The sequence below is a fragment of the Lithobates pipiens genome, unplaced genomic scaffold, assembly GCF_037356315.1.
Source record: "Lithobates pipiens isolate NorthernLeopardFrog02 unplaced genomic scaffold, aLitPip1_a1.2 Scaffold_18, whole genome shotgun sequence".
Lineage (NCBI taxonomy): Eukaryota > Metazoa > Chordata > Amphibia > Anura > Ranidae > Lithobates > Lithobates pipiens.
The window spans coordinates 580,065,054-580,080,590 of NW_027507758.1; the positions used below are offsets into that span (position 1 = coordinate 580,065,054).

The 15,537-nt window shown below is 52.4% G+C and overlaps 2 non-coding genes across 2 annotated transcripts; both read left to right on the top strand.

The window, feature by feature from the left end:
* The first annotated feature begins 2,139 nt into the window (after positions 1–2,139).
* Positions 2,140–2,212, top strand: TRNAA-AGC (transfer RNA alanine (anticodon AGC)). The gene has a single exon. It is a non-coding gene; the product is annotated as a tRNA-Ala (tRNA).
* A 9,619-nt stretch (positions 2,213–11,831) lies between these two features.
* On the top strand, positions 11,832–11,904 carry TRNAA-AGC (transfer RNA alanine (anticodon AGC)). Its single transcript has one exon. It is a non-coding gene; the product is annotated as a tRNA-Ala (tRNA).
* Positions 11,905–15,537: the final 3,633 nt, after the last annotated feature.

Below are 15,537 nucleotides of genomic sequence, written 5' to 3' on the forward strand. Positions count from 1 at the left end.
AATGCAGCTTTCCTGATTTGCCAGGAGACACCTTGCTTTTGTGTTTGATGTTGAAGCTTGGAACCGAGCGCCGTGAGCAACATGGGAAGCCGGAGTCCTCCTCATAACGCGTGCCAAGGCGTTGCCACGTTTTTGTGGTGGCAACTGTGGCTTCAGCCAAAGTCACGTAGGCAGTGTTGGACAAAAGCAATCTAGTAAACAAAGCACGAGCAGGCCTCCATGGCCAAGAGACAATATTTCATTAGCGCAAAAGGTGCCAGTGCCATGCTTACGCTGAGAGCTTTGGACTCGTTGAATCACCTGAATCAGGTTCAACTTCTCTTTGTGTGCGAAAGAAAGGCCTTTGGGCCCGCACGCAAGCAAATATCGATTGGCATAGAAAAAGGCAACGTAGCAGAGGATGGTTTCGATCCATCGACCTCTGGGTTATGGGCCCAGCACGCTTCCGCTGCGCCACTCTGCTCTTTTTGCTGACCAACCTCAACAACCACATGTGGATGTAGTTTGCCAGCGATTCCCACGGGGAGTGGGTCCATGTGGCAAAGTCACAATGTAGACGACTAGGCGTTTCCATTGATTTTCGACCAGCGAATCCCAAGTCAAGCGTGGGCGAGAGCTGGACTCTCCTAGACCAGCTGAGCGAGGGTGGTGGCAAGTGGCCCGGCGTGGAGCATTGGTGGTTCAGTGGTAGAATTCTCGCCTGCCACGCGGGAGGCCCGGGTTCGATTCCCGGCCAATGCAATTATGGGCTCTTTGTGTTTGCAGCGCTCTCCCCCAATTTCCAGCCCCGTGGAGTGCATCAAGGCACAAGGTGTTTCTTGTCGAGAATGTACTAGGCGGTGTGAGTGCTTTTTGAAACCAGCCTTCTCCCAATTACATCATTGAAACCCATGGGGCCATACCTCTGAAGGGGCTCAGTTGTCAAAGGTCGTAGGAGGGAAAAAAAAGGGGGGTGCAAACCTTCTACGCTAGGAAAGCGGGTGGCTCTCCTGGTGTCTAGCGGCCAGAGCAGGTTGTGGATTTCGCAAAACTGACTATATTTTACACATAGCCCAGGAGAGGACAGGGATCAGCCATAGCGCAAGCAACACACTCGAGCAAAGGGGGATTAGCTCAAGTGGCAGAGCGCTCGCTTTGCATGCGAGAGGTAGCGGGATCGATGCCCGCATTCTCCAAACGCAGCTTTCCTGGTTTCACGGGAGGCACCTTGCTTTTGTGTTTGATGTTGAAGCTTGGAACCGAGCGCCGTGAGCAACATGGGAAGCCGGAGTGCTCCTCATAACATGTGCCAAGGCATTGCCACGTTTTTGTGGTGGCATCTGTGGCTTCAGCCAAAGTCACGTAGGCAGTATTGGACAAAAGCAATCAATTAAAGAAAGCACGACCAGGCTTCCATGGCCAAGAGACAATATTCCATTAGGGGGAAAGGTGCCAGTGCCATGCTTACGCTGAGAGCTTTGGACTCGTTGAATCACCTGAATCAGGTTCAACTTCTCTTTGTGTGCGAAAGAAAGGCCTTTGGGCCCGCAAGCAAATATCGATTGGCATAGGAAAAGGCAACGTAGCAGAGGATGGTTTCGATCCATCGACCTCTGGGTTATGGGCCCAGCACGCTTCCGCTGCGCCACTCTGCTCTTGTCGCTGGCCATCCTCATGGATTTCGACAAGCGAATCCCAAGTCAAGCGTGGGCGAGAGCTGGACTCTCCTAGGCCAGCTGAGCGAGGGTGGTGGCGCCTGGCCCGGTGTGGAGCATTGGTGGTTCAGTGGTAGAATTCTCGCCTGCCACGCGGGAGGCCCGGGTTCGATTCCCGGCCAATGCAATTATGGGCTCTTGGTGTTTGTAGCTCTCTCCCCCAATTTCCAGCCCCATGGAATGCCTCAAGGCACAAGGTGTTTCTTGTCGAGAATGTATTAGGCGGTGTGAGTGCTTTTTGAAACCACCTTCTCCCAATGACATCATTGAAACCCATGGGGCCATACTTCAGAAGGGGCTCAGTTGTCCAAGGTCTTGGGGGAGTGGCTCTCCTGGTGTCTAGCGGCCAGAGCAAGTTGTGGATTTAGCAAAACTGCCTATAGTTTACACATAGCCCAGGAGAGGACAGGGATCAGCCATAGCACAAGCAACAACCTCAAGCAAAGGGGGATTAGCTCAAATGGTAGAGCGCTCGCTTAGCATGCGAGAGGTAGCGGGATCGATGCCCGCATTCTCCAAATGCAGCTTTCCTGATTTGCCAGGAGACACCTTGCTTTTGTGTTTGATGTTGAAGCTTGGAACCGAGCGCCGTGAGCAACATGGGAAGCCGGAGTCCTCCTCATAACGCGTGCCAAGGCGTTGCCACGTTTTTGTGGTGGCAACTGTGGCTTCAGCCAAAGTCACGTAGGCAGTGTTGGACAAAAGCAATCTAGTAAACAAAGCACGAGCAGGCCTCCATGGCCAAGAGACAATATTTCATTAGCGCAAAAGGTGCCAGTGCCATGCTTACGCTGAGAGCTTTGGACTCGTTGAATCACCTGAATCAGGTTCAACTTCTCTTTGTGTGCGAAAGAAAGGCCTTTGGGCCCGCACGCAAGCAAATATCGATTGGCATAGGAAAGGGCAACGTAGCAGAGGATGGTTTCGATCCATCGACCTCTGGGTTATGGGCCCAGCACGCTTCCGCTGCGCCACTCTGCTCTTGTCGCTGACCAACCTCAACAACCACATGTGGATGTAGTTTGCCAGCGATTCCCACGGGGAGTGGGTCCATGTGGCAAAGTCACAATGTAGACGACTAGGCGTTTCCATTGATTTTCGACCAGCGAATCCCAAGTCAAGCGTGGGCGAGAGCTGGACTCTCCTAGACCAGCTGAGCGAGGGTGGTGGCAAGTGGCCCGGCGTGGAGCATTGGTGGTTCAGTGGTAGAATTCTCGCCTGCCACGCGGGAGGCCCGGGTTCGATTCCCGGCCAATGCAATTATGGGCTCTTTGTGTTTGCAGCGCTCTCCCCCAATTTCCAGCCCCGTGGAGTGCATCAAGGCACAAGGTGTTTCTTGTCGAGAATGTACTAGGCGGTGTGAGTGCTTTTTGAAACCAGCCTTCTCCCAATTACATCATTGAAACCCATGGGGCCATACCTCTGAAGGGGCTCAGTTGTCAAAGGTCGTAGGAGGGAAAAAAAAGGGGGGTGCAAACCTTCTACGCTAGGAAAGCGGGTGGCTCTCCTGGTGTCTAGCGGCCAGAGCAGGTTGTGGATTTCGCAAAACTGACTATATTTTACACATAGCCCAGGAGAGGACAGGGATCAGCCATAGCGCAAGCAACACACTCGAGCAAAGGGGGATTAGCTCAAGTGGCAGAGCGCTCGCTTTGCATGCGAGAGGTAGCGGGATCGATGCCCGCATTCTCCAAACGCAGCTTTCCTGGTTTCACGGGAGGCACCTTGCTTTTGTGTTTGATGTTGAAGCTTGGAACCGAGCGCCGTGAGCAACATGGGAAGCCGGAGTGCTCCTCATAACATGTGCCAAGGCATTGCCACGTTTTTGTGGTGGCATCTGTGGCTTCAGCCAAAGTCACGTAGGCAGTATTGGACAAAAGCAATCAATTAAAGAAAGCACGACCAGGCTTCCATGGCCAAGAGACAATATTCCATTAGGGGGAAAGGTGCCAGTGCCATGCTTACGCTGAGAGCTTTGGACTCGTTGATAGTGATGGACGAACGTTTCGCCCGGCGGTCGTTTCGCGGCGAATTTCCGACTTTCGCCGTCCGCGGGTTCGAACGCCTTTTTCCGTCGTTCGCCCCGGCGGACTTACGTGTTTAATGTATACAAGAACTTTAACCTTTCGTGACACGTTTATCATGTGTTACAGGACAACCAATTGAGACATGACAGCTCATGGACACTTGGACATTCCCCCTAACCTATAAATACACCCGATCCGGTGGCCATTTTACATTCTTTCTTCTGTCACTGTAGGGAAAGGATCCTGTGTGGAGTAGGGACAGAGAAAACGCTAGCTATTTGGTACACAAAAGTTCTTTTCAGGACTGGTATAGGTGTTAGGTCAGCAGCCTGAGTTTCTTTTGTCAGTTTAGATAAAGGGACAGAGCGCTGTATGCTGCTATTTTAGGGACAGCTCAGCCAGATTAGTCTTTCTTCATCATCATCATCATCATCATCATTAGCTGTTACTATCAGGTCCACAAAAGAGCTGTTCCAGCTAATCGTTCCAGCCTACTCTTTTTTGCCAATTTGTATAGGGACAGGCAGGAAGCAGTGTGTCAGGCAGTGAGGATAATTTTAAAGACTTGCTGTTACTATTAGTTCCACAAAGGTTCTTTTCAGGACTGGTATCAGTGGTACGGTAATAGGCTTGTACACGTATAATATTCTTTCTTCCAAATATAGAAAGAATATTATACTTGACTGCTGCCCTTCTGCTGCAGTCTGCTAATCATTCACAACTCACTTGTTCCACAAAGCTCTTTATCAGGACTGGTAACTTGGTCTGTCTAGGGTGCTACGGTACATAGGCTTGGGTGCGGTACAGTCTGCTGTTCTGTAAGGACCGCTATCGGTCCACAATACATAGGGTTGCCGTGCACTACTGCTGACCGCTGCCCTATACTGCAGCAGTCCTTCAGCGGTATAGGGACTGACGCACAGTCTGCTAAACACTAATACACAACCTGCTTGGTCCACAAAAGTTCTTATAAGGACTGGTAACTTGGTATAGGGTGCTACGGTACATAGGCCTGAGTGCGTTACAGTCTGCTGTTCTGTAAGGACCGCTATCGGTCCACAATACATAGGGTTGCCGTGCACTACTGCTGACCGCTGCCCTATACTGCAGCAGTCCTTCAGCGGTATAGGGACTGACGCACAGTCTGCTAAACACTAACACACAACCTGCTTGGTCCACAAAAGTTTTTATAAGGACTGGTAACTTGGTATAGGGTGCTACGGTACATAGGCCTGAGTGCAGTACAGTCTGCTGTTCTGTAAGGACCGCTATCGGTCCACAATACATAGGGTTGCCGTGCACTACTGCTGACCGCTGCCCTATACTGCAGCAGTCCTTCATTGGTATAGGGACTGACGTACAGTCTGCTAATCACTAACACACAACCTGCTTGGTCCACAAAAGTTCTTATAAGGACTGGTAACTTGGTATAGGGTGCTACGGTACATAGGCCTGAGTGCGTTACAGTCTGCTGTTCTGTAAGGACCGCTATCGGTCCACAATACATAGGGTTGCCGTGCACTACTGCTGACCGCTGCCCTATACTGCAGCAGTCCTTCATTGGTATAGGGACTGACGTACAGTCTGCTAATCACTAACACACAACCTGCTTGGTCCACAAAAGTTCTTATAAGGACTGGTAACTTGGTATAGGGTGCTACGGTACATAGGCCTGAGTGCGTTACAGTCTGCTGTTCTGTAAGGACCGCTATCGGTCCACAATACATAGGGTTGCCGTGCACTACTGCTGACCGCTGCCCTATACTGCAGCAGTCCTTCAGCGGTATAGGGACTGACGCACAGTCTGCTAAACACTAACACACAACCTGCTTGGTCCACAAAAGTTTTTATAAGGACTGGTAACTTGGTATAGGGTGCTACGGTACATAGGCCTGAGTGCAGTACAGTCTGCTGTTCTGTAAGGACCGCTATCGGTCCACAATACATAGGGTTGCCGTGCACTACTGCTGACCGCTGCCCTATACTGCAGCAGTCCTTCATTGGTATAGGGACTGACGTACAGTCTGCTAATCACTAACACACAACCTGCTTGGTCCACAAAAGTTCTTATAAGGACTGGTAACTTGGTATAGGGTGCTACGGTACATAGGCCTGAGTGCGTTACAGTCTGCTGTTCTGTAAGGACCGCTATCGGTCCACAATACATAGGGTTGCCGTGCACTACTGCTGACCGCTGCCCTATACTGCAGCAGTCCTTCATTGGTATAGGGACTGACGTACAGTCTGCTAATCACTAACACACAACCTGCTTGGTCCACAAAAGTTCTTATAAGGACTGGTAACTTGGTATAGGGTGCTACGGTACATAGGCCTGAGTGCGTTACAGTCTGCTGTTCTGTAAGGACCGCTATCGGTCCACAATACATAGGGTTGCCGTGCACTACTGCTGACCGCTGCCCTATACTGCAGCAGTCCTTCAGCGGTATAGGGACTGACGCACAGTCTGCTAAACACTAACACACAACCTGCTTGGTCCACAAAAGTTTTTATAAGGACTGGTAACTTGGTATAGGGTGCTACGGTACATAGGCCTGAGTGCAGTACAGTCTGCTGTTCTGTAAGGACCGCTATCGGTCCACAATACATAGGGTTGACGTGCACTACTGCTGACCGCTGCCCTATACTGCAGCAGTCCTTCAGCGGTATAGGGACTAAGAGTTTTGTCACAGGGTGATTTAAAAAATGACAGGCAGAGGAAGAGGCAGGCCCTTCCGCAGGGGTGGTAGGGGTAGGGCAGGAGCAACAGCCTTGAGCCAAAGTGGGAAGTTGCAGAAGGTGCGTTCAATTACTTTAAAGGACGCACCAGACTTGGTTGAGTGGCTCACTCAGCCTTATTCTTCTGCACCCTCCTCATCCTCTCGATCTGCACCCTCTTCTTCACTCTCTGCTATGTGCACCCCCAAAGACACTACCACCAACAACACCACCACCACCACATACCTTCCGCTTGAGTGCAAATGGGGGCCTTCATGCTCCAGTGTTTTAATAGGGACCCCCGTATAAAAAGCATGAGGGTCAAGGACCAGTACTGGGTGGCAACGTACTTAGATCCCCGGTACAAACACAAAATGGCGGAAATGTTACCGCCGTCGCAGAGGGCTGTCAGAATGCAGCACTTCCAGGCCTTGCTTCGAGAAATGCTGCATTCTGCTTTTGCGTGCGCTGGCAGAGGAGCAATTCCCACTCCCAGAGAAGGATTTGCGGGTACCAATCCAACAGCGCCTGCAAGAAGAGGCCGGTTTGAAGATGTGTTGGTGACTTCGGATATGAGGTCATTCTTTCAGCCGACCCATCGACAGGTGTCATCCGGATCCAGCATCAGGGAACGCCTAGACCGTCAGGTGTCCGACTACATTGGGTTAACGGCCGATGTGGACGCTCTGAGGAGTGATGAACCCCTAGACTACTGGGTGGGCAGGCTTGACCTCTGGCCAGAGCTTGCCCAATTTGCAATCGAACTGTTGGCTTGCCCCTCATCCAGTGTCCTGTCCGAAAGGACGTTCAGCGCAGCAGGGGGGATTGTGACCGATAAGCGTACTCGCCTAGCTCACGACAGTGTTAACTACCTCACATTTCTAAAAATGAATGAGGCATGGATCTCGGAGGAATTCAACACATGTGATCAGTAGACCATGTATATGTCTATAAACAATTTTTGGAATCAAGCACACAGACCTTCTTAATTCATTTGGCTCACTTCCCTGACCCAAAAAAGCACACCGTACTATATGCCCCTACCCTCCTCTTTGAAGAGGTTGAGCGGTGTCATATTTCTACTGGGGCTGCTTATTATGAGGGGTTCCCACCATCCCTGTGCTGTGCTGACTTCCTCCTGGGTGTTCTTATTATGAGGGGCTCCCACCATCCCTGTGCTGTGCTGACTTCCTCCTGGGGGTTCTTATTATGAGGGGATCACACCATCCCTGTGCTGTGCTGACTTCCTCCTGGGGCTGCTTACGGTGCTGCTGTCAGCGCTGTATGTCACGGAGCTGCTGTCAGCGCTGTATGTCACGGTGCTGCTGTCAGCGCTGTATGTCACGGAGCTGCTGTCAGCGCTGTATGTCACGGAGCTGCTGTCAGCGCTGTATGTCACGGAGCTGCTGTCAGCGCTGTATGTCACGGAGCTGCTGTCAGCGCTGTATGTCACGGAGCTGCTGTCAGCGCTGTATGTCACGGAGCTGCTGTCAGCGCTGTATGTCACGGAGCTGCTGTCAGCGCTGTATGTCACGGAGCTGCTGTCAGCGCTGTATGTCACGGTGCTGCTGTCAGCGCTGTATGTCACGGAGCTGCTGTCAGCGCTGTATGTCACGGTGCTGCTGTCAGCGCTGTATGTCACGGAGCTGCTGTCAGCGCTGTATGTCACGGAGCTGCTGTCAGTGCTGTATGTCACGGAGCTGCTGTCAGCGCTGTATGTCACGGAGCTGCTGTCAGCGCTGTATGTCACGGAGCTGCTGTCAGCGCTGTATGTCACGGTGCTGCTGTCAGCGCTGTATGTCACGGAGCTGCTGTCAGCGCTGTATGTCACGGAGCTGCTGTCAGCGCTGTATGTCACGGAGCTGCTGTCAGCGCTGTATGTCACGGAGCTGCTGTCAGCGCTGTATGTCACGGAGCTGCTGTCAGCGCTGTATGTCACGGTGCTGCTGTCAGCGCTGTATGTCACGGAGCTGCTGTCAGCGCTGTATGTCACGGAGCTGCTGTCAGCGCTGTATGTCACGGAGCTGCTGTCAGCGCTGTATGTCACGGAGCTGCTGTCAGCGCTGTATGTCACGGAGCTGCTGTCAGCGCTGTATGTCACGGTGCTGATGTCAGTGCTCTGTATTACGGTGCTGCTGTCAGTGCTCTGTATCTCCTGCACCCTCTTGTTTGCCTACCCTGGTCCCTGACCTTCCCTCTCCTCCATTGTCTTCATTAGCTCCATAGTCCTGAATTGTCAGAACAATTTCCCAAATAAAAAAAAAATGCTTGTAGTTATCGATCCCAAATTCACCTCATACATGTATTATGCTATTGTCCAGGTGGTGGGACTACGTGCTACCCCCTAATAATTACCCCGTGGCCGCAAATTCGACCTAAAGGTTTGCGAAATTCGCCTCCCATTGAAGTCAATGGAGCCCGCGGCGAACGGTCGTTTTCGCGAACGTTTGTGTCCGTTCGCGTTTCGCGTTCGCGAAACGTCCCGTCGGAAGTTCGTCCATCACTACTCGTTGAATCACCTGAATCAGGTTCAACTTCTCTTTGTGTGCGAAAGAAAGGCCTTTGGGCCCGCAAGCAAATATCGATTGGCATAGGAAAAGGCAACGTAGCAGAGGATGGTTTCGATCCATCGACCTCTGGGTTATGGGCCCAGCACGCTTCCGCTGCGCCACTCTGCTCTTGTCGCTGACCATCCTCATGGATTTCGACAAGCGAATCCCAAGTCAAGCGTGGGCGAGAGCTGGACTCTCCTAGGCCAGCTGAGCGAGGGTGGTGGCGCCTGGCCCGGCGTGGAGCATTGGTGGTTCAGTGGTAGAATTCTCGCCTGCCACGCGGGAGGCCCGGGTTCGATTCCCGGCCAATGCAATTATGGGCTCTTGGTGTTTGTAGCTCTCTCCCCCAATTTCCAGCCCCATGGAATGCCTCAAGGCACAAGGTGTTTCTTGTCGAGAATGTATTAGGCGGTGTGAGTGCTTTTTGAAACCACCTTCTCCCAATGACATCATTGAAACCCATGGGGCCATACTTCAGAAGGGGCTCAGTTGTCCAAGGTCTTGGGGGAGTGGCTCTCCTGGTGTCTAGCGGCCAGAGCAAGTTGTGGATTTAGCAAAACTGCCTATAGTTTACACATAGCCCAGGAGAGGACAGGGATCAGCCATAGCACAAGCAACAACCTCAAGCAAAGGGGGATTAGCTCAAATGGTAGAGCGCTTGCTTAGCATGCGAGAGGTAGCGGGATCGATGCCCGCATTCTCCAAATGCAGCTTTCCTGATTTGCCAGGAGACACCTTGCTTTTGTGTTTGATGTTGAAGCTTGGAACCGAGCGCCGTGAGCAACATGGGAAGCCGGAGTCCTCCTCATAACGCGTGCCAAGGCGTTGCCACGTTTTTGTGGTGGCAACTGTGGCTTCAGCCAAAGTCACGTAGGCAGTGTTGGACAAAAGCAATCTAGTAAACAAAGCACGAGCAGGCCTCCATGGCCAAGAGACAATATTTCATTAGCGCAAAAGGTGCCAGTGCCATGCTTACGCTGAGAGCTTTGGACTCGTTGAATCACCTGAATCAGGTTCAACTTCTCTTTGTGTGCGAAAGAAAGGCCTTTGGGCCCGCACGCAAGCAAATATCGATTGGCATAGGAAAGGGCAACGTAGCAGAGGATGGTTTCGATCCATCGACCTCTGGGTTATGGGCCCAGCACGCTTCCGCTGCGCCACTCTGCTCTTGTCGCTGACCAACCTCAACAACCACATGTGGATGTAGTTTGCCAGCGATTCCCACGGGGAGTGGGTCCATGTGGCAAAGTCACAATGTAGACGACTAGGCGTTTCCATTGATTTTCGACCAGCGAATCCCAAGTCAAGCGTGGGCGAGAGCTGGACTCTCCTAGACCAGCTGAGCGAGGGTGGTGGCAAGTGGCCCGGCGTGGAGCATTGGTGGTTCAGTGGTAGAATTCTCGCCTGCCACGCGGGAGGCCCGGGTTCGATTCCCGGCCAATGCAATTATGGGCTCTTTGTGTTTGCAGCGCTCTCCCCCAATTTCCAGCCCCGTGGAGTGCATCAAGGCACAAGGTGTTTCTTGTCGAGAATGTACTAGGCGGTGTGAGTGCTTTTTGAAACCAGCCTTCTCCCAATTACATCATTGAAACCCATGGGGCCATACCTCTGAAGGGGCTCAGTTGTCAAAGGTCGTAGGAGGGAAAAAAAAGGGGGGTGCAAACCTTCTACGCTAGGAAAGCGGGTGGCTCTCCTGGTGTCTAGCGGCCAGAGCAGGTTGTGGATTTCGCAAAACTGACTATATTTTACACATAGCCCAGGAGAGGACAGGGATCAGCCATAGCGCAAGCAACACACTCGAGCAAAGGGGGATTAGCTCAAGTGGCAGAGCGCTCGCTTTGCATGCGAGAGGTAGCGGGATCGATGCCCGCATTCTCCAAACGCAGCTTTCCTGGTTTCACGGGAGGCACCTTGCTTTTGTGTTTGATGTTGAAGCTTGGAACCGAGCGCCGTGAGCAACATGGGAAGCCGGAGTGCTCCTCATAACATGTGCCAAGGCATTGCCACGTTTTTGTGGTGGCATCTGTGGCTTCAGCCAAAGTCACGTAGGCAGTATTGGACAAAAGCAATCAATTAAAGAAAGCACGACCAGGCTTCCATGGCCAAGAGACAATATTCCATTAGGGGGAAAGGTGCCAGTGCCATGCTTACGCTGAGAGCTTTGGACTCGTTGAATCACCTGAATCAGGTTCAACTTCTCTTTGTGTGCGAAAGAAAGGCCTTTGGGCCCGCAAGCAAATATCGATTGGCATAGGAAAAGGCAACGTAGCAGAGGATGGTTTCGATCCATCGACCTCTGGGTTATGGGCCCAGCACGCTTCCGCTGCGCCACTCTGCTCTTGTCGCTGGCCATCCTCATGGATTTCGACAAGCGAATCCCAAGTCAAGCGTGGGCGAGAGCTGGACTCTCCTAGGCCAGCTGAGCGAGGGTGGTGGCGCCTGGCCCGGCGTGGAGCATTGGTGGTTCAGTGGTAGAATTCTCGCCTGCCACGCGGGAGGCCCGGGTTCGATTCCCGGCCAATGCAATTATGGGCTCTTGGTGTTTGTAGCTCTCTCCCCCAATTTCCAGCCCCATGGAATGCCTCAAGGCACAAGGTGTTTCTTGTCGAGAATGTATTAGGCGGTGTGAGTGCTTTTTGAAACCACCTTCTCCCAATGACATCATTGAAACCCATGGGGCCATACTTCAGAAGGGGCTCAGTTGTCCAAGGTCTTGGGGGAGTGGCTCTCCTGGTGTCTAGCGGCCAGAGCAAGTTGTGGATTTAGCAAAACTGCCTATAGTTTACACATAGCCCAGGAGAGGACAGGGATCAGCCATAGCACAAGCAACAACCTCAAGCAAAGGGGGATTAGCTCAAATGGTAGAGCGCTCGCTTAGCATGCGAGAGGTAGCGGGATCGATGCCCGCATTCTCCAAATGCAGCTTTCCTGATTTGCCAGGAGACACCTTGCTTTTGTGTTTGATGTTGAAGCTTGGAACCGAGCGCCGTGAGCAACATGGGAAGCCGGAGTCCTCCTCATAACGCGTGCCAAGGCGTTGCCACGTTTTTGTGGTGGCAACTGTGGCTTCAGCCAAAGTCACGTAGGCAGTGTTGGACAAAAGCAATCTAGTAAACAAAGCACGAGCAGGCCTCCATGGCCAAGAGACAATATTTCATTAGCGCAAAAGGTGCCAGTGCCATGCTTACGCTGAGAGCTTTGGACTCGTTGAATCACCTGAATCAGGTTCAACTTCTCTTTGTGTGCGAAAGAAAGGCCTTTGGGCCCGCACGCAAGCAAATATCGATTGGCATAGAAAAAGGCAACGTAGCAGAGGATGGTTTCGATCCATCGACCTCTGGGTTATGGGCCCAGCACGCTTCCGCTGCGCCACTCTGCTCTTGTCGCTGACCAACCTCAACAACCACATGTGGATGTAGTTTGCCAGCGATTCCCACGGGGAGTGGGTCCATGTGGCAAAGTCACAATGTAGACGACTAGGCGTTTCCATTGATTTTCGACCAGCGAATCCCAAGTCAAGCGTGGGCGAGAGCTGGACTCTCCTAGACCAGCTGAGCGAGGGTGGTGGCAAGTGGCCCGGCGTGGAGCATTGGTGGTTCAGTGGTAGAATTCTCGCCTGCCACGCGGGAGGCCCGGGTTCGATTCCCGGCCAATGCAATTATGGGCTCTTTGTGTTTGCAGCGCTCTCCCCCAATTTCCAGCCCCGTGGAGTGCATCAAGGCACAAGGTGTTTCTTGTCGAGAATGTACTAGGCGGTGTGAGTGCTTTTTGAAACCAGCCTTCTCCCAATTACATCATTGAAACCCATGGGGCCATACCTCTGAAGGGGCTCAGTTGTCAAAGGTCGTAGGAGGGAAAAAAAAGGGGGGTGCAAACCTTCTACGCTAGGAAAGCGGGTGGCTCTCCTGGTGTCTAGCGGCCAGAGCAGGTTGTGGATTTCGCAAAACTGACTATATTTTACACATAGCCCAGGAGAGGACAGGGATCAGCCATAGCGCAAGCAACACACTCGAGCAAAGGGGGATTAGCTCAAGTGGCAGAGCGCTCGCTTTGCATGCGAGAGGTAGCGGGATCGATGCCCGCATTCTCCAAACGCAGCTTTCCTGGTTTCACGGGAGGCACCTTGCTTTTGTGTTTGATGTTGAAGCTTGGAACCGAGCGCCGTGAGCAACATGGGAAGCCGGAGTGCTCCTCATAACATGTGCCAAGGCATTGCCACGTTTTTGTGGTGGCATCTGTGGCTTCAGCCAAAGTCACGTAGGCAGTATTGGACAAAAGCAATCAATTAAAGAAAGCACGACCAGGCTTCCATGGCCAAGAGACAATATTCCATTAGGGGGAAAGGTGCCAGTGCCATGCTTACGCTGAGAGCTTTGGACTCGTTGAATCACCTGAATCAGGTTCAACTTCTCTTTGTGTGCGAAAGAAAGGCCTTTGGGCCCGCAAGCAAATATCGATTGGCATAGGAAAAGGCAACGTAGCAGAGGATGGTTTCGATCCATCGACCTCTGGGTTATGGGCCCAGCACGCTTCCGCTGCGCCACTCTGCTCTTGTCGCTGACCATCCTCATGGATTTCGACAAGCGAATCCCAAGTCAAGCGTGGGCGAGAGCTGGACTCTCCTAGGCCAGCTGAGCGAGGGTGGTGGCGCCTGGCCCGGCGTGGAGCATTGGTGGTTCAGTGGTAGAATTCTCGCCTGCCACGCGGGAGGCCCGGGTTCGATTCCCGGCCAATGCAATTATGGGCTCTTGGTGTTTGTAGCTCTCTCCCCCAATTTCCAGCCCCATGGAATGCCTCAAGGCACAAGGTGTTTCTTGTCGAGAATGTATTAGGCGGTGTGAGTGCTTTTTGAAACCACCTTCTCCCAATGACATCATTGAAACCCATGGGGCCATACTTCAGAAGGGGCTCAGTTGTCCAAGGTCTTGGGGGAGTGGCTCTCCTGGTGTCTAGCGGCCAGAGCAAGTTGTGGATTTAGCAAAACTGCCTATAGTTTACACATAGCCCAGGAGAGGACAGGGATCAGCCATAGCACAAGCAACAACCTCAAGCAAAGGGGGATTAGCTCAAATGGTAGAGCGCTTGCTTAGCATGCGAGAGGTAGCGGGATCGATGCCCGCATTCTCCAAATGCAGCTTTCCTGATTTGCCAGGAGACACCTTGCTTTTGTGTTTGATGTTGAAGCTTGGAACCGAGCGCCGTGAGCAACATGGGAAGCCGGAGTCCTCCTCATAACGCGTGCCAAGGCGTTGCCACGTTTTTGTGGTGGCAACTGTGGCTTCAGCCAAAGTCACGTAGGCAGTGTTGGACAAAAGCAATCTAGTAAACAAAGCACGAGCAGGCCTCCATGGCCAAGAGACAATATTTCATTAGCGCAAAAGGTGCCAGTGCCATGCTTACGCTGAGAGCTTTGGACTCGTTGAATCACCTGAATCAGGTTCAACTTCTCTTTGTGTGCGAAAGAAAGGCCTTTGGGCCCGCACGCAAGCAAATATCGATTGGCATAGGAAAGGGCAACGTAGCAGAGGATGGTTTCGATCCATCGACCTCTGGGTTATGGGCCCAGCACGCTTCCGCTGCGCCACTCTGCTCTTGTCGCTGACCAACCTCAACAACCACATGTGGATGTAGTTTGCCAGCGATTCCCACGGGGAGTGGGTCCATGTGGCAAAGTCACAATGTAGACGACTAGGCGTTTCCATTGATTTTCGACCAGCGAATCCCAAGTCAAGCGTGGGCGAGAGCTGGACTCTCCTAGACCAGCTGAGCGAGGGTGGTGGCAAGTGGCCCGGCGTGGAGCATTGGTGGTTCAGTGGTAGAATTCTCGCCTGCCACGCGGGAGGCCCGGGTTCGATTCCCGGCCAATGCAATTATGGGCTCTTTGTGTTTGCAGCGCTCTCCCCCAATTTCCAGCCCCGTGGAGTGCATCAAGGCACAAGGTGTTTCTTGTCGAGAATGTACTAGGCGGTGTGAGTGCTTTTTGAAACCAGCCTTCTCCCAATTACATCATTGAAACCCATGGGGCCATACCTCTGAAGGGGCTCAGTTGTCAAAGGTCGTAGGAGGGAAAAAAAAGGGGGGTGCAAACCTTCTACGCTAGGAAAGCGGGTGGCTCTCCTGGTGTCTAGCGGCCAGAGCAGGTTGTGGATTTCGCAAAACTGACTATATTTTACACATAGCCCAGGAGAGGACAGGGATCAGCCATAGCGCAAGCAACACACTCGAGCAAAGGGGGATTAGCTCAAGTGGCAGAGCGCTCGCTTTGCATGCGAGAGGTAGCGGGATCGATGCCCGCATTCTCCAAACGCAGCTTTCCTGGTTTCACGGGAGGCACCTTGCTTTTGTGTTTGATGTTGAAGCTTGGAACCGAGCGCCGTGAGCAACATGGGAAGCCGGAGTGCTCCTCATAACATGTGCCAAGGCATTGCCACGTTTTTGTGGTGGCATCTGTGGCTTCAGCCAAAGTCACGTAGGCAGTATTGGACAAAAGCAATCAATTAAAGAAAGCACGACCAGGCTTCCATGGCCAAGAGACAATATTCCATTAGG